Source organism: Eptesicus fuscus, chromosome 9 (assembly GCF_027574615.1).
Source record: "Eptesicus fuscus isolate TK198812 chromosome 9, DD_ASM_mEF_20220401, whole genome shotgun sequence".
In the NCBI taxonomy this organism is placed as follows: domain Eukaryota; kingdom Metazoa; phylum Chordata; class Mammalia; order Chiroptera; family Vespertilionidae; genus Eptesicus; species Eptesicus fuscus.
Genome location: NC_072481.1, coordinates 55,588,959 through 55,616,449, shown reverse-complemented (window position 1 = coordinate 55,616,449; position 27,491 = coordinate 55,588,959). Strand labels below are relative to the sequence as shown.

At 39.6% G+C, this 27,491-nt stretch overlaps 1 protein-coding gene and 1 non-coding gene across 2 annotated transcripts in view; both read right to left on the bottom strand.

Moving 5' to 3' along the window:
* Positions 1-27,491, bottom strand: part of ST6GALNAC5 (ST6 N-acetylgalactosaminide alpha-2,6-sialyltransferase 5) — a 161,015-nt gene that overhangs the window by 90,890 nt on the left and 42,634 nt on the right. The gene's annotated exons all lie outside the window — the stretch shown is intronic.
* On the bottom strand, positions 22,729-22,835 carry LOC129150426 (U6 spliceosomal RNA). The gene has a single exon (XR_008557169.1). It is a non-coding gene; the product is annotated as a U6 spliceosomal RNA (small nuclear RNA).

Sequence of the window (27,491 nt, the reverse complement as noted above, 5' to 3'; positions counted from 1 at the left end):
AGCTTGACATAGCCTTTTTAATCTGCCTTGTTTTTCCCCCTCCTAAAAAATCACTTTGGGCATCACAGGTACATTTTATTGGAAACCATAATCAGTCCTGTACTTAAGGCACAACCCCAGGCCTTCTGGACACTTATGTCAGGGTTAGGTGAGTGCTAACGTCTCAGAATGGCAGATGGGACTGGGGCCAGGAAGGAGGCTTTCCCAGACCCTCACCATGTTTGGCCCACCCCCAAATCACTTTACCCAGTGACTCTGGCATTGGCCTGGCCCTTCTGCTGAACCAAGATTGAATCCAGAGTCTGTTCCAATTTCCCAGAAGAACCACCCTGAGCCAAGCCCAAACTGCCAATCATCCCCAAGGCAGCCGGGGCAGACTGTCTTGAGCTTCCACGCCTCTGATGTTTCAAAAAAACAGTCAAATATTCACCTAAATTGGTTTACTCAATTTGCTGAATCTTAAACGTAAGGAAAACAATTTTTCCTCAGATGAATTCTGGAGAGAGAAAGCTATACCTGCAGGTACAAAACAAATGCTGGAGAAGAAAAACTGGTGAAGGGAAGCAGAGAACAGTTCCCTGAGAGAGCAATGTCATTGGACTAGATGCTAAAATCCCCAGCTCTATCTCATGTTAATTTTAAAGCCTGCCCTTAATCAAGGAAGCACCATAAAAACAATGCACTAGCTTATTTCCACAAATGCATTCTTTTGAAAGGATAGTTACTCATATCGCAAAGCACTCAGTCATTCATTTGCTTATCCATGAATATCTGTTGAATACCAGTATACACCAGACTGTGCACGGCACCAGGGTTAACACAATGAGCAAATGTGAACAAAAATCCCTGCCTTCATGTGGCTCACATTCTTGGGAGTGGGTAGGGGGTGCAGAGGGATGAGTAAGGGAGATAGAGAAAGGGGCAACTTAATTTATATTCAGGACCCTAAGTACTCTTTTACATTTACACTCCTCGGGCCTGTGATTGAAGAACAATTCTTTAACCAAACAAAACTTTTTCATGCTGTATCATAATAAATATTATTGACCTGTAAACTATTAGGTGTGGAAATAATATAATAGCCGCCTACTTTAAAAAAAAATGAAAGCAATTCTAAAAGAGTTGTTGCCCATGTTCTCAGACAGGTGCAGGGCACGTCTGCTCTGAGACTGATTTCTGGCCCATGTACGGGGGAAGCACAGCTGCATCCTACAGGATGAAAACCGCTGCCTCGGGCGGCCCTGCGGTAAGAGAAGCAGCAGCAGGGACACAGGGGCCTCCTCGCTTTTGATCCGCCTACACTTGGAGTTGTGCTCCTCAGCACATGGCCACTAAATAAATTACCTGCTGGGCCTGCACAACTCTGCCGCGCCCTGCAAGTGCAAACCCACACCCTACTTTTGTTAAAGAATGCCGCTGTATTCCAAAGAGATCCCATACCATGTGAAATGCGCACTAACCGAGTCTTTAGCGCAGACATAAGATCATTTATGGACTTTATGATGACTCAAATGAGCTTTCTAGAGGTAACTCTTCAGATTGCTCTGTATCTGTGACAAATACAATGCAAATCGGCTGTTGTAGGTTTTGCATCAACTTCTGTCTTGATTAGGTTGGGGAGAGGTACTCCAGATGCCTGTGGAGGTGGAGGGTGAGAGGAGAGGGAACATCTGCCTCGCTCATCACCCCGCATTCCTAGAAGCCCTGTGGATGTCCTCATCGATTTCAGAACTCTTTTTTGGGGAGTCCAGGTTGCTGCGATTCAGGCTGGGGGAGAGAAGCATCTGAGAGTAAATCAGCGTCTGAGAGTGAAGTCAGATCTGGGAGGAATCTCAGACAACGCCGAGTCCAGAGTTGCCAAGACCCAGGTGTGCGGCTGTGCTGAGAGCTGCAGGAGGGCGGCACCAGGTCGGCTCGGTGCATCTGAACACCCTGTGCCCCACACAGTGCCTGGCAGAGAGAGGGCTTACCAACTGTCTGCACACACCGAACGAAGGAACGCACTCGTGTGTGAACATAAGCAGACTTCTCTCCAGAGGCTCTCAGTGACTAATGTATGACATATCAATGGCTCTTGTTATTTTGGCGAGTAAATTGATGAGTGCAGCTTGACTAGTTTATCTGTCATAATAAATTTCCCAGTCCTGAGAGAACATTCGTCAGTCATGGGACAGACACGTGTGAATAAATGGTAAAGGAAAAAAAATGCTAAGTCAGGTCAATAATAGAAGTAGAAACAATTTAAGAATTATTGCTTGCTAAAGTGGCTGGCTCTGAAGTCCAGATTGTTCTTATACCACAGGTTGGAAGAAAAAGGCCCATTTGGAATGTTCTTCCTCCACATGCCTAGGAGGAGGGGAAAACTACAAGCATGTGTGAGGAGCCAAACACACAAGCAATCCTTTCGGAAGTAAAGCGCGGTGCCGAGAACATGTGACTACTTCCTCCAGAACCTCGGTCAGGCCTCGGGTGCTTCCATCTCGCTCACGCAGGTGTGACCACTCCTGCCCTATACACCTGTTCATCTCTTCACCCACATAGCTAGTGTTCTTCAGAAGTGACCCAGAGCAACCAGCCCTGTGCAACACCTCTCATGCAGGGAGCCCTGGATTTGCAGTTAGCAGTGTATTACTTTCTCGGGGCTGCCCTAACAAATCACCATAAACTTGGTAGCTGAAAATAAGAGAAATGTATTCTCTCATAGGTCTGGAGGTGAGAAGCCTGAAATTGAGTTGCCAGCAGGGCTGAGTTGCCTCTATATTCTAGGGTGAGAATCATTCCTTGTCTCTTCCAGCTTTGGGTAGCTCCGGGCATTCTTGGCTTATGGCTGCATCCCTCCAACCTCTGCCTCCATCTTCACCTGGTCTTTTCTTGTCTGAGTCTTCTCTTTTTTTCTCCTCTTCTAAGAACACCTGTCATTGGATTTGGGGCTCATTTATGTAAGTCAGGATGATATAATCTCAAGCTGGTTAATGTAATTATATCTACAATAATCCTTTTTCCAAATAAGGTCATGCTCATAGTTTCCATGGATTAAGAAGTGGACATATGTTTTTGTAAGCCACCATTCAACTCACTATTGCAGGTGAGGCTAGCAACCAGTCCTCTTAATTCGATTTTTAGGGTTCAAGCAGAACTCGTGCATTACCTCACATAAAAAGTCAATGATAACAGTGTCTATTATGTTGATGATAATGGGGACTCCTCAGCATGGGATGCAAAGATAAATCCAGGTCCACGTTAGAGGAGCTGCTGACTAACTTTCCTGAACACTGCCTGTTACATGTTCAGTTGAGCACAACACCGGGTATTTAAGAATGCACAAAGCAGTATTTAAGAGGCCGGTGTGACAACAGGAAATTACAATATGTCTGACCTATTATCCAAGCTTGAGAGTTGTCAATGCTGACATCTGGTCACTACAACCACATCTTCTGTCTCTTGTCTCCACCTGCTACTTAACTAGAGCTGTGCCCCATAATGACGATTTCTATTTAATACCCTCAATTAAAATACTAATTTTGTGAGGCTCCAAACAAAAATTTTCAGTGAATTTAAGCAAGCATAACTAAGCCACAGCCATCCAGTGAAACCAGCTCTGATTGTCAATCCTGGCTGATATTTGTGTTTGGCAATGATTCCTTTGAAACTGCTTTCACTTTTTAAAAGAGAAATAGATGGTTAGTGTATCACTTACATAGCCAGTACTTTACAGGTCAAGGTGATCTGGAGCTAAGAAATGTAATATTCAGTATGATACAACATGAAAAAGACAAAAGTTCTGTTTTGTAAAAGACAGGTGGCAGAGCCTGGCCGATGTGGCTGAGTGGTTGAGAGCCAACCTATGAATCAGGAGGTCATGGTTTGATTCCTGGTCAGGGCACATACCCAGGTTGCAGGCTCAGTTCCCAGTAGGGGGTCTCATCATTGATGTTTCTCTCTCTCCCGCTCTAAAATCAATAAATATATCTATATATATATAAAAGGCTAATATGCAAAGTGTCCCCTGGCGAGTTTGACAGGGAGACTGGGAGTTCAATCGCTCGCTGCTCGCTATGATGTGCGCTGACCACCAGGGGGTGGCACGGAACATGGCATGCAACTAGAGGGGGCAGCAGGGCGCTGAGGGAGCGAGGGAAGGAGGAGGCAGGGAGGTGGGGAACCTGATCGCTGAATTTCATGCACCGGGCCATATATATATGCCCGGTGCATGAAATTCAGCGATGTATATATATATATGAAGGTGGCAGAAAGCTGAGGAGCCAGAGAAGGCAAAATTGGTGCAATCCAACACTTGTAACTAAGCTTGGCATTAAGAGAAAGGTGTTTGAAGTCTGCCACTGTGGTGTGGATGGTACTTATCACCACTGTCATTGAATACGAGATGAAGTGGTTAGAAGAGAGGCATGTGGGGTACAGCAGGCCTCTTCCAGCTGGGAAGATTTTAGTTCCAGTTTGCCACTCACTATGTGACCTGGGCAAGTTATTTTACTTCTCTGGGTCTTATGTTTCATCATCCTGAGGGAGCCAGATGACTTCATTTCTATGGACCTTTCTATTTAGTACATACTTGAAATAGCCTACCCTAAAAATGCACAGTAATGTGTGTTAACTAATGTTTATTAATGATTTGCTATGTATAAGCACCATAATTGTGCTCCATGATGTCAATCTTATTTACTTATGAAGGCTTCAGGGCCTAGTAATCACAATAACACTGACAACAAAAGCATTTATTGAGAACTTATTTCATGCCCGCTATTATACCCATTACTTGAATTCAGAAATATGTCCTTTCAAACATCTGGTCACCACAGCCACATCTTCTGTATCTTGTCTCCAATTGCTACTTAATCTAGAGATTTGCCTAGTAATAATTTTTAATTTACTACTCATAATTAAAATGCTAATTTTGTAAAATGCCTCAAGTACAAGTTTTGAGTGAAACTATACATGCGTAACTAAGTTACAACATTAGAGTGAAGCCAGATGCAAATACCAGTCTTATGATTTCTGAGTTTTACATACATTTGCATGTAAATAAATATTCACCACAACCATCCTATGAGGGAGATATTCTGATTATTCCTATTTTACTGATAAGGAAATTGAGGCCTTACAGATAAGGAAAAAATGAAAATTAACCTATCCAAAATCATTCAGCTAGTAGATGGCAGCCATAACTCAAATTCTGGAGTATAACATTCACTGGAATATAAGATCCATGGAGGTAGCAACCACATCAGTCTTATTTGCTTTTGTGTCTCTGGTACCTAGTGCCTACCACAGTGCTTGGTATACAACAGGTGACCAGTAAATACTTGTGAAATAAATAAAGTTCTCATTCATATATCTTACTCTTAACTACTATGCTGTATTCATGACATAATCAACTCTCCCAGTGATCTTATAAGTGACTAGAGGCCCGGGGCATTAAATTCGTGCATGGGGGTGTGTGAGGCGGGTGTCCCTCAGCCCAGCTTGCACCCTCTCCAATCTGGAACCCCTCGGGGGATGTCTGACTGCCGGTTTAGGCCCAATCCCTGCAGGCCTAAACTGGCAGTCGGACATCCCTCTCACAATCCAGGACTGTTGGCTCCTAACCACTCGCCTGCCTGCCTGCCTGATTGTCCCTAACCACTCCCCTGCTGGCTTGATTGATGCCTAAATGCTCCCCTGCTGGCCTGGTCGCCCCCAACTGCCCTCCCCTGCTGGCCCGATCACCCCCAACTGCCTTCCCCTGCGGGGCTGAAGGGACTGGGGGACTCCGACTGGATGAGGCGGGGTTGAGGGGACTGGGCGCCACCATCTTGTGGCTGTGGGCGCCACCATCTTGTGAGGGCATGATGGTCAATTAGCATATTCCCTCATTTTTAGATATGATAACAAGGGAGATTCCTCTAGTGAGCATAGGTAGATTAGCATAATAGGTACATTCCCATAATTTCATCTAACTCCACTGCTAGAAAATCAACAGAAACCAGTTCACATTTTGTTGACCACAGGCACAAAGGATAATGGAGTTGTGGGATATTTGTGTCAGAGATGCCACAGTGAATGAGCCTTTTTCCCTTGGCCTTTGTTGCAGAAATGACATTCTCATTGACAGTGGGTTTTGATTTCGCTTTGGAAAAGCTGCCTGATCAGTTGTGTGACTGACCATCTCTTGTGGGAGCTGTGACTAGTTTTCATCATGCCTCTGCTTTTTGACCACAAATGAAATTCTTCATTCTTCTATCACCAGAACTGGTTCCTTGTTAATACATTTGCAGCTGTTTCGAAGGATAGATAGCTGCTAAGGAGGAGGGAAAGGGGGAGAAGAAAGGAGGGGGTTTTACCTCACCCACTGAACAAATAAGTCAGCAGTCTTGGGACTTGCCAAGATAAAATTGCCAGATGTCCTCACAAATTCTGGAAAAAGCCACAACAATGTAAAAGGAGGACCTTGAAATCTAGTCTATCTGGCAGGGGAACCTTGAAACCTATAGATGGGAAAGTATAAAACCCTTGAACAGGCAGGATGCTCAGACTAGCTGAGTTGCCCCCTTGTGCTTTATTCGCTTGCTTTGCTTCCTTCATAAGTTTGCTTGCTTTACTTCAACACTGCTTTCTGTCACTGGTCTGAATTCTTTCTCATGAGCATGACAAGAGCCATGGAGGGAGAGCTCCCTCTGGCTCTCTGGTAACACAGTCCTTTCAGAAGACAAATGAAAAGGGAGATGGAGTGAGTATCCCACTAGCACTCAATCTGCTAACACTAATGCCAAGTAGGACAGTCCACCCCATTATATTCAACAGAATGTCCTTGAAACAAAATGGATGCTGCCATAGCTGAAGCTGTAAGAGCCCAGAGAGCAGCCACCTCCAGAACACTGGTGTGCGAAGGAGGCCTCCTGGAGGAAAGATTTGCTGCAAGTTGAAAATATTTACCTCTGTGAAACCCAAGAGGGTTGATTGTTTAGGAAATATTTCAATGAGAACATTGTGGAATTAGGATGCTTATGTAATGCAGACAACGAAATGTAAATAATTAAAATTAATAATGTTTGAAATGTTAAGCATAATGTGACAAGTGGTTCATCAGTAATAATGGAGGTCCACTGGTCATGAATATCTGCTTACTACCTTCAGTCACAGCTGAAATCGCCTGCATCGATTCCTAGTTTTCCACAGAGTCAACCTTTCACTCCATCTTGGAAAAAAAGTGCTGTCAGTGGATATCTTCTTGTAGAAAGTACTATCATCCACGTATCTTTCCAAAGGAATGACACAGAGCAGTTACTGGGGTGTGTGTGAAGCGGGGCAGGGGAGATTCTACAAAGATATTGCCAGAAATCACACTTCCAGCCAGGAGCTAGAAATGAAACAAAGATGAATCCACATTTGTATAGTGAATTATGTAATGGAAATAAGCTCTCTAGAGAGTTGTTGCATTTAATCTTTTCTCTTGCTCTCATGGTCTCATCTTCAATCATTTCTCTTTTCCTCCTCAGTAGCTACTTCTCTTCAGTCCAAAAATAATATGTTCAAATGTTCCTCACTGTACAAGGAGGATTCTCTCACCGTACCTCCTTATAAAAGCAATTCTCCTCTCTCCTTCGTTCCTCATCAAACTTCTTGGAAAAAAAAAATGGAGCACATTTCCTACCTCACCCCCTGCAGGCCCTTTCCTGGTACAGCAGCTTGGCTCTGCCCCTAGCACACCAGCAAAACTGTTCTTACCAAAGTTACTAATGCTAGACTAGCTGATGAATCCAATGATCTCTTAGGACCTCCCAACAGCATCTTATACTTGTGACTCTCTTTTTCTGAAATCCCCTCCTCCTTTGATTTTTATCTCTAAAATTTTCTCCAGACTCTCCATCTACTGCTCTGATTGCCAGTTTTTAGATCCTGGCCTGTCCTTAAGTATGAGCTTTTTCCTAAGTTATTTTCTTCTCTACACAAGGGACTGCAAACCAAAATTCAATAGACACAAGGCAGGAAACTTACATGTGTGAAGTGAATGGAAGGTGAGGGTGTATAAGACAATAGGGAGTGGTGGAGTGTGTGGCAAATGGATATATTGAATATCCAAGTCCCAGAGGTATTCAAATGGAAAAGTGAATTTTGACCTCTTCAGGCGCCTTACTGAACAATTAATTATGAGCATAAATATTACTTATCAAGTAGGTGAGGGGAAAAAAGGGCATGCTTATTTTTTTAAAATTCTTTATTGATTAAAGTATTACATATGTCTCCTTCCCCACCCCCCCCCCCATTGACTTCTCCCCGGCCACTCCCACCCCCCAGCACATAAGGCATGCTTCTTTTATGTGCTCCTCTGGTAACAATGAAACTGCCATCAGTATAAGGTACATGTTCATATTGGTTTTAGTTTTTTTCTCCCCCCATAATCTTAATGTCTTGCACCAGCAAGTAGCAGCAACTGATCCCTAAATGCTCAGCCAGCCCAATGTATTCATTCTCTCTTCCTTAAAGTTTGCATGTGTTCTGTCTTGGCAGTGCCTATCGGGTACTTGTCTTAATGAATGCATTTTGCTCTTTCCTCTACAAGTCAGCAGCTTCAACCCTTCCTCATACCACCTTCCATCAAGCTATCAATCATTTTCTTTTAAAGACATTTTATTGGGCCCTGGCCGGTGTGCTCAGTTGTTAGAGTGTTGGCCCATGCAGTGAAGGGTTGTGGGTCCTATTCCCAGTCAAGGGCAAGTACCTGGGGTGCAGGTTTGATCCCAGACCCTGGTTGGAGTGCGTGTGGGAGGCAACCAATCGATGTTTCTCTCTCACACATAAATGTTTCTCTATCTCTCCCCCTCCTCCCCTCCCTTCCACTTTCTCTAAAATTCAATGGAAAAAAAATCCTTGGGTGAGGATTAACAACAAAAATTTATTGGGAATCTAACATGGTTTTTATTACAAATGTATGGGTGTTGAGTAGTCGGCCTCACTCATATTTTAGCGCTTAAGTCTTTCAGTGCATGATTTTGCAAACTTAGGTCTTTAAGAAAAACCTGTATAATCAAACATAAAAACAACAATTAAAAAGAAAAGATAAGCAAACAAAACAAAACAAAAAAACCCTGCAAGCTCAGGCTATCTGTTCTGTCTCTCCTCCTGGAGTGATCCCAGTCCTATATACTCTAGATTAGAAGACTCTCTTGAGAGATAGATGATATTCAATTATCTACAAAAAATCTCAGTGTGGCATCTCCAAGGAATGAGTCAAACATGAGCCTCTTAAAGCTCCCCTTTCCATACCACCACCAGCACACACATGTACTCACACACACACACACACCCACACACACACACAAACACACACACACACACAGGCCCTGCTTCTCTTCTTGTCTGCTAATTTGAATTGTGACTTCAGAGTCAGCTTTGAGTCTCTACTCTTTCTTACCTTCCACCTTCAGTAGGTAACAAAGTCATATTGATTCTCACTCTGAAATAGCTTTTCATCTGACGGTTTTGCATCTAATTCTGTTGTCACTTCCCTCATTGAAAGCTGAAGAAATCCTCCAACCTTGAACTGTTTCTCTGATACCATCCCTTCTTTGTGCCAGGTGCCAGTATATTTTGCACACGGAGGTTTCAGATAGAATTGAGAGAAAGACAGCAAGGGGAATAGATGAAAAATGAAAATGGCTGTTCTTAAACTTCTATTTTGGTCAGAATCAGCCTTACCTCTTCAGGGGGAATGAGTTATGTGGAGAAATGTTATTGGTCAGGTAGATCCTAGGAGAAAAATAGTGAGACCATCCTGAGAAGCATCTAAATCCATTTCATCTGACGGCTGCCAACAGTAGATGAGGCTGATTTTCTGAGCATCCTGGCCCTTAGAAGGTGGTTCGTAGATGTTTGCTGAATGAAGGATGGTGCCTTAGGAACCTGAGAACTCCCCTGCCATTTTCACCCATACCACTCTGATTTCAGATTCTGTCTTAAAATCCTCCCATCAACAAAGAGAATGGGGAGCTATATGGTATTTAGTCAGAGGATGGTTATTCTGCTTCCTGGAAAAAAACACACAAACTTGACTTTGAGAGATCTCCTATTTCTTGGGGATGCCAGGGAACTGATGATAGAGTGTGGGAATGACCTTGCAAACATAAGGAATCACTTTCGTTTTTAGTCTTTTGCCTTTCCTTTTACTCAGACCTTCTAATTGTACCTAAAGGAAACTCTCTTCTGAATCTTAATGTGTTCATTCAAATGTTAGTTATGCTTAATAAATAAGTCACATATTATTTGCTACTTCTATGGTTTGTAAATCTCCATTTTAAATGGTTATATTTAGAGCAAAGTTCTTTACTGAAAATGCATTAGCTTTCAATTACCTGACTGGTTAGGAATAAGCTCTTCCCCTGGCATTTAATGTTTCATAATACCTGTCCACTTTCAGCCCTTAACTCATTCACACAAGGACTGGCTGGAGCTCGCTCAGCCCTATTCTGCTTTCTGAACATGTCCTATTTATGCCCTTTTCCTGCTTTGGATTAGTTTTTCCCCTCTAGCTGGAATGTCTTCAACTTTAGTTTCTCCCACCATCCTTTAGGCCCAGATGAATTATTTCCTCCTTCATGAAAAATTTCCTGAAGATTTTCCTGATTCCCATTTTCTTTAAAATAGGATATGAGGTTCTTTCTTCTAAATTCCAAATTACATAGAAATTCAAATAATCATTATATGAATAAGATTTATTACACAGACATTCTAATACCTTGATTATTGTATTATTTTTACTATAGTTTTTTTGTGTTTTTTTTTTTTACCTATTAACTGTGTTAATTTCTTGACACAGATCATAATGTCTTAATTAATTCTGCATCTCATGGGACTACCAAATGGCATCTCCAAATCCTGGAGATGGTGGCCTGCCTCCTTCTCCAGTTCCATTTCTATAGAACCACTATATTGAATCTTTTCAGAGTCCCATCCTGAGTTCTTCTAATTTCATGTGTTTTTTATGTTGCCAATGTCCATGGGCATTAAATAATATTTGCCTACTAACAATTTCAAAATGTGTACCTTCAGTGATAGTTTTTCATTTGGACTTCAAATCCATATAGCTAAAAGCCAACTCAGATATCTAAGACTCAACATGTACAATTGAATTCTTGAACTTTTCTAAATCTGGGAAGGAAAAGAAAACAGAGATAACTTATAAAAGGATAATAACCCTTATTTAAAAAGAGAAAGACTTTTCCAATGGTCCTAAAGGACCATGGAATTATCCAATCCATATCTTCATTTCTAGATGAAAACTACATCTTCTGGCACAAAGTCCAATGAATATTCTTTCCACTGCATCACCACATGACTTCTGCTATGGGCCTTAAAAAATCTTTAGTATCTAAGATTTATTATCAGTAGTACAGCAATTAATGCAATTTCAGAAGAAGGGTGATTATATAGTTGAGCAACCTCACAAAACACTATTTAATTACCTTAGAATAAAGTTCTCTAAATTAAGGATTGACCCCACAAATGAAGCCACTCCATTGAAAGGATTCCTTCTCCCTCAGACCCCCATAGCACATGCACATAATGTCTCAACGAAAGAACATCCTTCAATGAAACTTGCCCATGAACTATACTCCAAGGGGAAAGGCTCACTCACAAGAATAAATAAGCTATTATTTTTGGTGTCTATCTTTTCCGAATCGTATTTTGGAGTATGAACAACCAAATAAATTGCATGTTTGGTTCTCACTTTAGTCATCAGATAGATATGTTGCTTCAAATAAAAGACAATGAACCAGACATTTGCTTTAAAGGATTGTGTACCAATAAAATAAAGTGACAGACAGGGACACTACTATTTATAGCACATGCAACAAAGGCATAATATTTTAATATATAAAGAGCTTCAAATGAATGTAAAAATACTAATGCCCCTGAAAAATATTCAACGAACAGGTTACAAAAGGAAATAATATGAACAAACAAACTTGCACATTTTTTTAACCCATGTAGAGGTGTCTTTATTGCCTGTTAGTTTTCCTTTGAGAAAGTCAGAGTATTTTTTACGTCTGTAGAAGATTACCTTCCTGCTGCACTAGAGGAAAGTTCAGAGTGCCTGGGGAGTCAGACAGGAGCCAACTCCTGGTTCTTTCCCAGTCTAACAAATGACCGCTCAGAGTCTCAACTTCATTTACTAAGAAATTGGTACAATACCTCAAAGAGCTATTGGCAATTCTACCTGAGATGTTACACACAGGGTTTGGCACATAATGCATACCTAATAAGTGCAAGCTCAAGAAAGCAGAAATTAATTTTGTTCACGTTTCTATTCTCAGAGGCTAGAAAGCATCTGGGCTTTTCAGGCATTTAACAATAATAATAATTCTTGAGTTAAATTTCATAAAAATAATTTGAATTACCACCTTGTTGTAGGTCTTTTCTACAAATCCCAAATGCATGGCTATAAACGTTAGGGCCCAAGGTCTTTAGTTTTTGTGCTACTACATTTACATTTCAATTATTCGACATCTAGGCAATTTTTCCTTTACAAAATACATAAATAAATAAAAACCCAAGGAATTTAAATTATAATAACCAACTAAAACAACACCAATTTCATTCCCAAATTATTAATATTACTTCTAGTATTAATATTAATATTTAGCACTTCACAGCAGAATTAATGTGCTAACCTACAGGTTTACATACACATATCTATTCAATTCTACAAGAGTATGCAACACCACACTCACTAAACATTGCCACTAGTGATCATTTGTGCCTAAATAGTAACTCCTGAATAGAGCTCACTGTTTTATGGGTCTTTAGTGGGATTTTTAAAAAATGAATTCTGCACCAGAGATGACATCAAAAAGGGAAAAACCCATAATCTGATATTTTCCCCCTCTCTGGACTTGTATTGGTTTCCTTTTATTAATCTAAGCAATAAAATCTCTTTGACATGCTATTGTTTTTATTTATTTCCTATATTTCCAAAAGAGAATTGACAGTAGTGCGTTTTAGCATGCTGTTAGTGTCTTCAATACAGAATGTAGTTCCCTGGAAGCAGCTGTAAAATTGAATATACTGTATAGAGCTAGCTCAGGATAGCATAATATAGAACCAATTTTTTTCTGTGACAAATAAAAGTGTTTATTATATGCCCACATACTTATTATGCTGAAATTAATTTCTATTAAATGAACAGTTAAGCAAAGTAGAATCTAACTTATGAAACACCCAACAACAGAATGAAATGGAAGTAATTATAGTTTAATTTGTGAAGACTGTATCCAGCCTTAAAATATTACCTACAGATTCATAATATAATTGATGAGCTCCTAATTTAAAAATCATGACTGAAGACCCCACAGAGGCTTCCTTCGTTTCTCTCTCCCTCTCTCTCCCTCTCTCTCCCTCTCTTTTCCCCCCTTCAGGATTGCTTCAGAAGAGCTAATGAGCAAAGACTTTCCTTTTAACCTGTCAATAACTACCACAACATACACACTATTCTCTGGGCTTTCCCATCTTCAGGGTTTAGCATGCAGGCCTTATTCTCAACCCAATTACCTGGATATAAAGCAGGAACTTCGCAGCTGTCACAAAACACCTATACCATTTTAGAAAGCCATTGCTATCAATAACCCCAAACGGGGATTTTATCACAGACAGTATGTGAAATTGCACCTCACTGACAAAACCATTGCAGAACCTGGGTGATAATATTATTACAGTAATTACCATATGTCTTACATCAAATGCAACTCCAGTTTTATTATCTTTCAGGTTTTCTAGAAGGAGATAGGAGGAAGCTGTCACAATTCGACAGGTAGCGTATCCTCTATTCCACGGCCGTCCCCTCTGAAAAACAAGCTTTCCTTTCTACAAAAGGAAATATGATTATAAATTATAACTCCATTTGCATTGAGAACAGGGCAATCCTGGGGTTAATTACAGGTAAGGTTCTGTTTACATCCCCTGGGACTAGCCACTGCCAGATTCCATTTCTGAGGTGAAAAAAGCTGCTGGAGTTTGAATTACACCCACATTTTTTATTTCACTCTTGCAATTCTGTGTGGCCAAAGGGAGCCTGTCACTCAAAGATCATTCAAACGTAACCTCAGAAACCTCCATTTTCCACAGCCTGAATGTAGTTAAAGTAAGTTCAGAATCCAAAGTCTAAACAAAAAGAAGGAAAGATGATAGTTTGATACCATCCCTGTGAAGATCAGGAAAACAGGTGGTGGCAATAATAGTGTTATATAATCAATTTATTAAATATAAGACAAAGGAGTAATAAGAGGGGAGAGAATTAACCAACATACTAAGGGAACTATTTACTGATAAGAGACTGAATTTCTAAAAAATCATTTTCCTCATCTATAGCTTCCCGGCCTCTTCTTTTCTGGCTTACGGGGCATTTTATTTTTATTTTTTGCCCAGGAAAAGATGGACTGGCCATACTACCCTCCACTGATTTCAGGGATGTGTCTCTCTCTGGGCTCCCAAGTTCCCAAAAGAGTTATTTCTCCTGATTTAGACTCAGCTCTTTAAAAATATGCTCAGAGAAGGTTTTATGCCATTTATGCTCTTGCCAGGATAATTGCAAACTATTTAACTGTCTGATTGCAACCTGATAATCTTGTGAATTCTGTATATTTTAGATGTCTAAAGCTAGCCTCTTTCTAGTCATTATGTATATGTCCATATTTCATTTTGCTTATACTTCTCACTTAATCATTATCTGATGTATCTTATTTGTTCATTTTCAGCTTCACTGTCCCTTCCCTCCCCCATCACATGTACATAAGAATGCAACAGGTGCCCTGGCTGGTTTGGCTTAGTGGATAGAGCATTGGCCTGCGGACTGAAGGATTCTGCGTTTGATTCTGTCAAGGGCACATGCCTGGGTTGCAGGCTCAATCCCAGTGGAGGGCACGCAGGAGGCAGCCAATCAATGATTCTCTCTCATCATTGATGTTTCTATGTCTCTCTCCCTCTCCTTTCCTCTCTGAAGTCAATTAAAAAAATAATAAATAAATAAAAGAATGCAACAGGGGTCTTTATTTGGAGCCTAGAATAGCACCAGCTACGTAACAGGTATTTAATCGCTATGTTAAATGAAAGAATAGGCTGCTATAACAATTTCAGAAGATCTGAATGTTAGCTTCGGAAGCAGCCATTGCCAGAGCTCCATCTAGGCACAGCTGCGCTAGATACGGAGGGTGTTTTACTTATAGACCATTTTTCTAGGAGCAACATTTTAAGATTCCACTTAAGAAATGAAATGGAAAACAACCTTAATTTTATTAACTTAGATTCTCTGAAGAAAAAACAAGTTAGCATGCATAGTTTCCAGAAGAAAGAGTCATAAAGAAAAATGAGGGATGACTCACATTGTTTCACTTAAATCAGGGGAAGAAAGAGGTGGGGACTAAAACAGTCAAGTACTATCACCCCTTCTGGCGAGGAAGGTGACCATGTCACCCCGTTCGTTGCAAGGAGCATGTGCTACAAATGGAATTCTTTCATTTCAACCTGAAGACCTATTTTTTCTTTTATGTTTATGCTAAATTAAAACAAGACAAAAGCCGTGCTTGTCAGCCAAGAGGAACGAGAATAGTTCATGTGAGTGCAAGAGGGATGACCTTGGGAACAGTCTTAAAACTAGGCTGCAAGGTACTGCTCAAGTTCAGGTTTCTCACTCTACTGTAGACAAACCAAAATCTCCTCACCTTTAACGCAACTGTACCCCAACTACTCTTAACAGACAGGGAAACTGAAGTCATGTTAATTCCATGACTTCTCACCCCACACCTATGAATGCATCTACTTCTACACATAGGCTAATTTCTTTCTCTCTGGTCTGAAAGTTGTTCTCCCCCATCTAAGGCTAATTCTTCATGCTGTACACTCCACCCCTGCCCGCTTATCAATCCTGGACTTTAACAATGATCCCCTTCCTTCCCCTGGTAATTCTTCTTGGCTAACAAATATAAAAAGCCTCTTCCATCATTTAAGAAAGGGTCTTTCCCTGACTCAGTGGTCCCTTTACCTATCACCTAAGTGAGTATTTTCCTCCATTTCCTCATTCTAAGTTATTCAGTGAGTCACTGAAGTCCAACTTTTATCCCAGTAAGCTCAGCAATTACTTCTTAATTCCTAAATCCAATTAACTTAGGTGTATGTATGTATGTATGCATGTATGTATGTATGTATATAATCTCTTCATTTTGAAACTCTTGGCATCTCTGACATCACTGTCTCCTAAATCTTTGCTTACCTTCCTGACTTGGTTTCCCTTTTGCTGATTCTTCTTCTTTTTGTCCCCTTAATTATTGTTTCTTTCTTGGGTTTTGTCCTAAGTCTTTTTTTACCTTCTACAGATGATGAAGTAATTCAATCCATCTCAGTAGCTTAATTACCATCTGGAAAAGCCTAATGATTTGGAAAAAAAAAAATCTCTCTCTGGTCCATATCTCTCTTTGGAACTCTAGATATATATGCCTGATACATTCCCAACCATAGAATTATGTCAAGGAAACATATGAGAAACTGAATCATCATCTACTAACCAAAAGTCTATTATATGTAAGCTTTAAAATGCTGTAAATGATAACTGATTTGTTGTTAAGTATACACTTAAATCCCTCAGCCAGGCTTGCTAAAATGGCAGAAGCTACTAAAATGAGGAAAAGAAACTAGTTCCAATTATTGAAAGAAATGTATCTTGCTTTACTCACAAAATATGCTTAGAGGCTAAAATTCAGATAAGTCAAGGTATCAGTGCATTAGTTATCTATTGCTGAATAACAATATTACTACAAATTAGCAGCTTAAATTCACACATTTATTGTCACAGTTTCTATGGGTCAGGAGTATGAATATGACTTTGCTGGAACTTCTGCTTAGGGTCTCACAAGGCTGCAAGCAAGTTGCTGGCAAGGGTTTTGGTTTTATCAGAGGCTCGACTAGTGGGAGATCCACTTCTAAACTCAATCCGGTTGTTGGTAGAATTTAGATGATAAGACTGGGTGCATGTAATTGTATTAATAAAATATCATGTTGTGCTAGAGCCCATGATAGGCTCAAAACCCTGAGGATATACAGATGCCAGGCCCGTGTTCTGCCCTTAAGATGCACACAAGGAAGACAGGTACTTTAACAATATCAGGTGGGTATGAACAGGGGCAGGACCCTAACAGCCTTGGGAATGATTACTTGACCCTGGGCAGGAGGTGGAGGTAGGGATGTGGGGATGGCAAGAGGCCCAATCCTCAAAAGCAAAGCTGACAAATTTTGAGGTTGGGCAAGAGTAGATAATGCACATTTCCAAAATAAGGCACCTTTCTCACTTGCAGTTGTTCAATTATGCACTTGACACTTACTAGTTGGAGTAGACTCACCCATATGATTTAGTTAGGTGAAATGCCATGGAAACTACAGGCCAAACCCTCAGTGGGTCAAAATAACCCTATCACCTAGGTAAGGCGATGGAACCAACGTGCTGCATTTACTGCTATGAAATAGGAAAAAAAATGCCCTTATTGAATTATAGTATATTAAGAACTTCATGTGACTCAGTGCATGTGGCACAAACATTCACAAGTATTTCCTTTTACTAAAGTCCACACCTCCAAAAGTATAATTTTGGTGCATCACACTGTAATGAATATAGATATAATACATCACATCACATTAAAAAATCAATGAAGGATAAAGATGCAAGCACAGTATTAAAACAATTCAGATTGGGATGAAGCTGCCAACCTTTATGTTCTATTCCCTGGTCTTAGTGAAGAAAAGAGAGAGAACAACAGAGTCGGTAGTCAAATGTGAGACAATATTTCACCCTGTTTGGTGCTAGAAGTCCCACAATATAAACCGTTGAATAACATCCAAGTAATACGAGGGCTATCTGGGGGCTCCCTCCCAACAGTGCGCTCCCAGATTGTCCCCATCAAGCTTTGTTTTCTTTCAATAAATCATACATTGAAAAGATCACTGCTTTCCACATTGAACCCCAAATTAGGCCTACAACATATGGTTAATCTTCTGGAAAGCAGCATTAATACTGGCATACACAATTATACTGGAATCACAAATAAATGACTTAAACAGATTTATGAACAACCTTTTTGGGTAAACTCATCAATCAAGTTTAAATGCTTGAATAATGCAATAATGACACTTATTAGACAAGTCTAAAGAGAATGAATACATTTTATTGTTGGCAAGAGTAACAAAAAGCGATGGAAATCATGAGGGACTCTACAACTAAGGAAAAAAGACCTCATGTCCCAATTAAACTAATGGGACAAGTGCAAAGAAAAAAACCTTGACGTTCAATTAAAATCGCCAGTCTACTAAAATACACAAATTTAAAGTGCTGCTGTTCTTTGTTTATTAGTTTTCCTTGGGGCTATTTTTTCTAAACACGCATTCCATCTATTTTTAGGGTATCACAATTGGGCCTTTGCTAAATCCTTGTCCCTTTCCCAATAGTAATAAAAGAAAAATAGTCTCACCTCACTTTCAATTTCTGCTGTTAATAAAATTTTGAAGATCACAGCTACTTTATTTTTCTTCCAGCTTATCACCTTACTACCCTCAATACAATATTATTTATAGTGGTGAGAAGCTGAAGCAATAGAAATATAGCCAACAGTAAGGAAACAGCTAAACGGTTTTAAAATGCATCACTTTATACATTCATTAAATCATTTTACTAGAATTTTAATAATAAGGAAAAGTAAAAGCAATACAATGTTAAAGGCAAAGCCAGATATAAAATTATGTATTAGGTGCTGTATGAAGGTATTAAAATTTATACATAATTTTAAAACGTTATAAACAAACCAAAAGACAACAAATTGGGAAAATATTTGCAATAAATGAAGCCTGTATTAGTTACATAAAGTAAATCTGTACAAAGCAATTTAAAATAAGACAAAAATCCCAATCTGAAATAGGCAGTTTATAAAAGAAGTAACATGGTCAATAAATACATGAAAAACTGTTTGAACTACTCAGGAAAATCTACTAGTACAAATGACTTATTTTTTCATAATGAAAGGAGTAAATATTTTATTTTCTCCTAGCAAATTGGGGAAATATTAGTAATGCTGATAAGAGTCTGAATAATCAGATACATTGCTATGTGCATACATTCTCATAACCTCTCTTTTAGCAGTTGTAAAACTATCAAAATTGATCCATTAATTCCTCATCTAGAAATGTATCTCAAGGAGCTATTAAGTGCAAGAATCTATATATATATATACTAGTAAACACCCAAGCAACCGTCCAACCGGTAGCTATGACACGCAATGACCACCGGGGGCAGATGCTCAACACAGGACCTGTCGAGCTGCAGTGACTTGGCAGCTGCGGTTCTCAGGTGACGCACCTGGAACCAGAGAGGAGGGAGCCGATTCCAGGGTGCATCACCTGAGAACCGCCCTCTAGCAATTCAGGACCCCTGGGGGGGTGTCGGGGAGCCGGTTTCAGCCTGATTCCCGCAGGCCAGACCGAGGGACCCCACCAGTGCACGAATCCATGCACTGGACCTCTAGTAAATGTAGAAACAGTTTCACTAAAGCATTAATTTGGAGAACAGAAAACTGGAAACAACCTACATATTCATAAATAAGGGATAGGCTGAATAATTTCTAAAACATCCACCCACCATTTAAAAGAATTATCTGCATCCATTACAAGGAAAGTTTTCTATATTTCCTAAAATGGACAGATCTCACTGAAATTGAATAGAATAAACAAAGCCCATGTGCAGGGCATGATACAGAGAATGACACCTTACATAAGTTACAGTGATAATTGTGTGTGTGGGTGTGAATAGAGAGGACCGAGGATTCACTGGTATATTGACAGTGGTTGCCTCTAGGTGATAGGATACTCCCTCCCCGCTTTATTGCCTGAATTTCCTAAATAAACATGCTACTTTAATTTTAGAAAAATATACACAGAGATAAAAGTGATCATCACTTGATAGCAGGATTATGTGAGTCTTTTCCTCTTTTAGAGCTTTTGATCTTTTCTAAGTTTTCTACTATTACTTGGCTTTATTTTCATAACAAGAAAAAATTAAATAACAGGAAGGAATGAAAAGAGCCATGAAGTTGTCCCCTGGTCCCACCAGGCAGACCCACTTGCTGAGTTGTCCCACACCTGAGTCAGCTGGAGTGGGAGGTGCGCAGGTGTCAGTGTTCTGCTGACCTGGCCAGGTTTCAGTAGCCAGGCAGCCCGAAAGAGCTGCATGTGGGTTGGAAATCCTGGTTTCAGTGTTGCTGCCTTATGGATTAAAATGTGTCAATCTAGCCTGGTTGGTGTGGCTCAGTGGTTGAATGTCGACCTATGAATCAGGAGGTTATGGTTCAATTTCTGGTCAGGACACATGCCCGGGTTGCGGGCTTGATCTCCAGTGGGGGGATGTGCAGGAGGCAGCTGATCAATGATTCTCTCTCATCATTGATGTTTCTATCTCTCTCCCCCTCTCCTTTCCTCTCTGATATTAATACAAATATATTTAAAAAATGTGTCAATCTAGGTCCCAGCATCTCTTCCAGGGAGTTATATCACTAGTTATCTTTTAAAATATTATTTCGCTACAGTTGACAAAAATAAAACTTTCAGAATTGCTTGAAATGGCAATTTGATCTCCCACTGGTGAAAGGAACAGGAGAAATTTTTACATTTATTACTGGGACTCCATAAAAAATGTGAATCCAGGTTTTTATTTATATATTTGTTTTTGCAAAATATAACTAATGAAGGAATGTATCATGTAGGACACACAGACCTCTTTATTGCTCTTCTTCTTTAGGTATAAAATATTGGGTGGGTGTCCCTAATGATGGAGACTTTAAAACTCTGGAATGCATTGCCATGAGAGGCTCTGTAAGTTGAAATTTTAAAGCAAATGACAGACTGCTCAAGTTTTGAATTAATGTGAGTACAGTATTGACAGAAGGCAGAAAAATGGACTCTGCTTTGGTCTGTTCAGCCCTATGATCATCAAATATAAGTTACTCCGATGACAAAGATAAATATGTCTTTAGCTTTGAATTGGCAAATTTAAATTGATTGCTGAAATCTTTAAGGAAACCAGGACAGCCAGAATAACTTATTCATTTTAGTTTAAAAAAAGTGTGTGTGTGTGTGTGTGTGTGTGTGTGTGTGTGTGTGTGTGTGTGTGTGTGTGTGTGCTGGGGGTGTAATTACTGCTCATGGGTCTGCACTGGACCCAAGAGACCACACATTTCTTAATCCTTCAAAGTCTCTTGGAACTATTGGTTCCCTTCGCTGAAACGCCCTTGCTCTGAAACCCTGGATGTTTCGCTAGCAGAACTGCTGATGCTCCAGTCATTGTTGAACACCGGGGAAGGGCACAGAGGAACTTTGGTGTGTATGTGACAGTATGTGAGGAAGCTAAAGAAACATGTTTCAACTAGTCCATCAGTAGAGTTGACCTTGCAGAAAAAGGAAATGTGAAAACTTTAGAACAAGGATAGTGTATTAAATACTGAGGGCTTCCAGACAAGATTGCAGTGTAGGTAAAACGTGGTTCTTGCACCCTACCACAACCACATCAAAATTATGACTGAACAACCATCGTTCAGAACCACCTGAAGTCTAGCTGAACAGAAGTCCTACAACTAAAGATATAAAGAAGAACCCGCATGAAACTGGTAGGAGGCGCAGAGAGCGAAATGGGCTGGTCCCACACCCACATATGGCAGATCAAAATGGGGAGGGATATCTTCACTGTGGAGGTCCCCCTTGAGAAGTGAGGGTCCCAGCCCCACATCAGGCCCCCCGGCCCAGGGTTCCAGTGCCAGGAAGAGAAGTCCCCATAACTTCTGCCTGTAAAAACCAGCAGGGATTGTGGCAGAGGAGGGCTGCTGGAGTCCCAGATGTTCCTCTCAAAGGGCCACACATGGACCTCCTCGGACTCATTTGCTCTGAGCTCCAGCGCTTGGGTAGCAGCTCAAAAGGCACCAGGGACACACAGGGAGGAACGGCATTGTTGTGCACCAGGGCAAGAGCTGGGGGAAGCTTTCTCCCAGACAGAAGTGCTGACGGCGTCCATTGTTCCTTTTCTGAGCAGAGTTCAAAACAATGCTCAGAAGAAGAAAGATCTAAAATATGAATGAAATGGCAATAAATACATATTTATCAACAATTGAATCTAAAAAAAACAACACAAAGGAACAAGCGGAACAGAAACAGACTCATAGATACAGAGAACATTTTAACAGTTGTCAGATGGGAGGGAGGTTGGGGGTGTGTGTGAAAAAGGTGAAGGGATTAAGAAATGCAGATTGGTAGTTTCACAATAATCACAGGGATGTAAAGTACTGCTTGTGGAATATAGTCAATACTATTGTAATAACTATGTATGTTGTCAGATGGGTACAAGATTTATTGGGATGATCACTTATAAGTTATATAATGTCTAATCACTGGGTTGTATACTGGAAACTAATATAATATTGAATGTCAACTGTAATTTACAAGTAAAACTGTATTTATTTATTTTTTATTTTTTTCAATTTTTTTAATTAAGGTATTATACGTGTACATATCTTACCATTGCCACCTCCCACCCCACTCCCATATATGCCCTCACCCCCCAGAGTTTTGCATCCATTGGTTATGCTTATATGCATGCATACAAGTCCTTTGATTGATCTCTTATCTCCCCCACCTCTCCCTAACTTTCCCCCTGTAATTTGAAAAAATATGGAACGCTTCACGAATTTGCGTGTCATCCTTGCGCAGGGGCCATGCTAATCTTCTCTGTATCGTTCCAATTTTAGTATATGTGCTGCCGAAGCGAGCACAGTAAAACTGTATTTAAGGTAAAAAAAAAAAAAGGTGTTGGATATTAGATCAGCACTCTACTAACCCTAGGGCCGTGGTCGGCAAACAGGCTCGCGAGCCACATGCGGCTCTTTGGCCCCTTGAGTGTGGCTCTTCCACAAAATACCACTGCCTGGGCGATTCTATTTTGAAGAAGTGGTGTTAGAAGAAGTTTAAGTTTAAAAAATTTGGCTCTCTAAAGAAATTTCAATCGTTGTACTGTTGATATTTGGCTCTGTTGACTAATGAGTTTGCCGACCACTGCCCTAGGGTAAACACTAGAATTCTTTCAAAATAAATCCCTTTAATAAAAAAAATACTTTGGTATCCTCCATTAAGTCCAATAAACTGTTAGAAACAAAGTTTGATCTCAATAGTATGTGTGAACACATCCAACGATTCAACAAATACTTGTGTCCTCACAAAAACTGTTCTGGAAGCATCAAGATGCAGCATAGATCTGCCATGGAGATTTGAATGGCCCTCCCAAATAGAAGCCTCGTCTCTAGATACTTAGGCAGGGGAGCCTCCCTTCAATGTCCCGCCTTTCAAGTCACACAGTTGGAATTGGAGTAAAAGGGCTTTAGTGGAGAGTAAAAGCAAAGCCACTGGAGAGACCCTCGTTTGTAGGCTTTGAAGATATAAATAATATTTCTTTTATCTGGAAGAAAAGTCTTTAATTTAGGCCCAAATTGTCCACCCTCGCCCAGCTGGTGTGGCTCACTGGTTGAGCATCAACCTATGAACCAAGAGTTCACTGGTTGGATTCCTGGTCTGAGCACATGCCCGGGTTGCAAGGCTTGATCTCCAGTAGGGGGCGTGCAGGGGGCAGCTGATTGATGTGTCTCTGTCAACATTGATGTTTCTATCCCTTTCTCCCACTCCCCTTCCCTCTCTGAAATAAATAAAAATATATTTAAAAATATTACCCACACTTACAATTACACCCACATAACATCATTTATACCTGTACTTATACTTACACACACACCACATTAGACCACTCAGCAGAAATCTATTTCTCTTACTCTTGGTGTCACAGTTGATTTCTCCCTACCCGGCTATAATGCTCATTTTGGTATGCTCATGCTGTGTTTATTTGACCACATTTTCCATTGAACTTTCATTTGATGCGTTTGCAAAAGCCCAGGAGTACAGCATGCAGTATCTTTTCATTGAAATGGCACAGTAAATTTTTTGAAGTGTTGAGCTGATGCATTATAGTTTCTGTGAATATCTGTATGGTATTCGCTAAATGTGATATGGGGCAGTCATGTCTTGGGATCACGATTTTCCAAATACATTTAATTACATCAGTTCTGCTGCAAATCCATAAAATCTAACCTCAGTGGGGCTGGTAATGGCACTGGGTAACCCTTTTATTCATCTCTGGTTGAGAAACAAATACTTCCCACATGAGCTGTTCCAAATCCTGTCCTGTGGCTGAAAATCTCCAGTCTCCATTCACTCTTTTTCACTTCATAGTATTATTTAATTTTTAAAAATAAACATTGTTTTAAAAATAATTGTAGATTCACATGTAGTTATATAACATAAGAAATACCTTGTATGCCTTTTACCCAATAGTTCACAAATTGTAACCTCTTGAAAAACTACAGTGCAAGAGTATTGACATTGATATAGTCAATGAGGAAAACATTTTTTTTTCACCACAAGGATCCCTCATGTTGCCCTTCTATAGCCACACTGGCCTCCCTTGCCCTCCTCCCAACCTCCTCTCACTAACCTCCTGAAAGCTACTAATATGTTCTCCATTTATTAAATTTTGCCATTTCAAAAATATTATATAAGTGGAAACATCTAGTAGGTTACTATTTAAAGTAGACTTTTTTTCACTTAGCACAATTCCCTATCGATTCCTACAAGTTGTTGTATCAGTAGTTTGTTCTCTTTCTTGCTGAGTACTATTCCATGGCATGGATATGGCACAGTTTGTTCATCTATTCAGTCACTGAAGGACATCTGGCTTGTTTCCAATAGGTTTGGCTATTATGAATAAAGCTGTTATGGACATTTTTGACAGGTTGTTGTATAAACATAAGTTTTCATCCCTTTAGATTAAATTACCAAGAGTGTTATTGCTGGGTGAGATAACCAGTTTTATGAGAAACTGCTAAGCTGTTTGCTGTGGCTGTTTCATTTTACCTCCTTCCCGGCAATGTGGGAGTGACTTGGATTCTCTGTATTCTTGCTAGCATTTGGTCTGTTACTACCTTTTATTGAGTCATTCTGGTAGGTATGCAGTGATATTTCATTGTGGTTTTAATCTGCATTTAACTAATGAATAATAATTTTGAACATCTTTTCATGTGCTTATTTGCCATATGGATATCTTCAGGGAAATGCCTATTCACATCTTTGCCCATTTCCTAACTAAATAGTTTGTTTTCTACTGCTGAGTTTTGACAATATTTCATATATTCTACATACTTATTTTTTTGTTAGGTATGTGGTTTGCAAATATCCTTTCAAGTCATATTTTTTTTTTCTTTTAACAGGGTCTTTGCTGAGCAAAAATTTTAAATTTTGATAAAGTACAATTTATCAGTTTTTCCTTTCAGAGACCATGCTTTTGGTGTCAATTCTAAGAATTCTGCTTAGCCCTAGATCTTTAAGACTTTCTTCAAATGTTGTTTCCTAGAAGTTTTGTTTTTTACATTTTACTTTAAGTCCATAATGCATTTTGGGTGACTGATTTATAATGTGTGACATTTAAGTCAAGGTTCACCTCCTTTACCTATGGATGCCCAATTGCCCCAGCACCATTTGTGGAAAATGCTATCCTTCTTCCATTGAGTAGCTTTTGCACCCTTGTTAAAAATCAGCTAGGCATGTTTGTGAGGGTCTATTTCTAGGTTCTCTTTCTATTCCAATAATCCATGTGCCTATTTCTTTAGTAGTACCACACTATCTTGATTAGTGTGTGTGTGTGTATATATATCTATATATATACATATATATATATCTATATATATATATATCTATATATATATATAGGCTTCAATATCAAGTAGAGTTATTACTCACTTTATTCTTGTTTTTCAGGATAATTTCAGGTATTGTAGGGCCCATGTCTTTCCATATAAATTTTAGAAGCTTGCCTATGGCTACCAAAAACCTTGCCTGATTTTGACAAGAATTACATTAAATCTACAGATCAATTTTGGGAAAGTTTACGTCTTTACTACATTGAGTTTTCCAATCCATGAACACCCTAGGTCCCTCCATTTATTTAGGTTTCCTTTGACTTCTTTTTGCCAATATTTTGAGGTTTTCAGCATACATATTCTGCACAAGTTTTTGTTAAGTCTATACTAAGTATTTCATTTCCTTTGGAGTGACTGTAAATGGTTTTGAGCTTTTAATTTCTATTTCCATATGTTCATTGTGAGTATTTAGACATGCAACTGATTTGTGCGCGTTGATCTTTTATCCTGTGACCATGCTGAACTTCCTTATTAGTTTTAGGTTTTTGTTTTCAGCAGATTCTTTGGAATTTGCCATATAGATAATCATGTCATCTGCAAATAGAGACAGTTGCTTTTAAAACATATTTTCTTGACTTATTTCAGTGGCTGGAATTTCCAGTACTATGCTTAAGAGGAGAGGCGCCGAACATCCTTTCCTTGTTCCCTATTTTATTTTTTTTAAATTTTTTCTTGTTCCCCATTTTAGAAGGGAATATGCCATCTTACACTGTTATGTATGATGTTAGCTATAGGTTTTTGTAGATATTTTTATCAGTATCTATCCTTAGTTCCTCTCTATCCTTAGTTTGCTGAGAGTTTTGATTATGAATGGGTATAGGATTTTGTTCTATGCTTTTCTGTGTCAGTTGATATAATTATACATCTTTCTCTTTTAATTTGTCATATGGTAGATTACATTGGTTGATTTTCAAATGGTGAATTAGTTTTAGACATCTTGATAATCCATTTCCTGGAGCTTTGAAATTACAAATCCAATTTCATTAATGGTTATAGGGCAACTCAGGTGGAGGTTTGGTAGTGTGTAGTTTTTGAAGGATTGCTCTATTTTTTTTCTAATTGGTAGAATTTATGAATATAGAGTTGCTCATAGTATTCCATTATTGTCCTTTTAATGGATCCAGAATTTGAGGTGATAGCCTCATTTTGTTCTTGATGTTGGTAACTTGTATCTCTTCTCTTTATATTGTTGCCAGTCTTGCTGGAGATTTATCAATTTTACAGATTATTTCTAAAAACCAGCATTTTGTTTCATTGATTTTCTCTTGTTTTAACTTTCTCACTCTTTTTTTTTAACTGAAGATCAAGTCTCCAAGACAAAACAAGAAGAGCTCTTGTCTTCCCCGCTACCCTCCCGCTTCCTTTCTTCATTCCCTGTGTCGGAAGACAGCTGCTTCCTCCTCCTTTCAAAGGCTAAGCCCCTGGCCCCAGCTTTGTTTCCGTTTTCTCCCCTGGGGCCAAGACAATAACTTTATTTTCTTTTTCATCTTCAAGTTTCTCCTCAACCTATAAGTTTGTTCCCCGCTCCATCCTACCCTAAATAAAGTCCCTCAGGTGTGATTCCCCTAAATGATGGCTTCCCTTCACCATCAAACTTCTCAAGCAGGTGGTCTACATTCTCTGTCACTA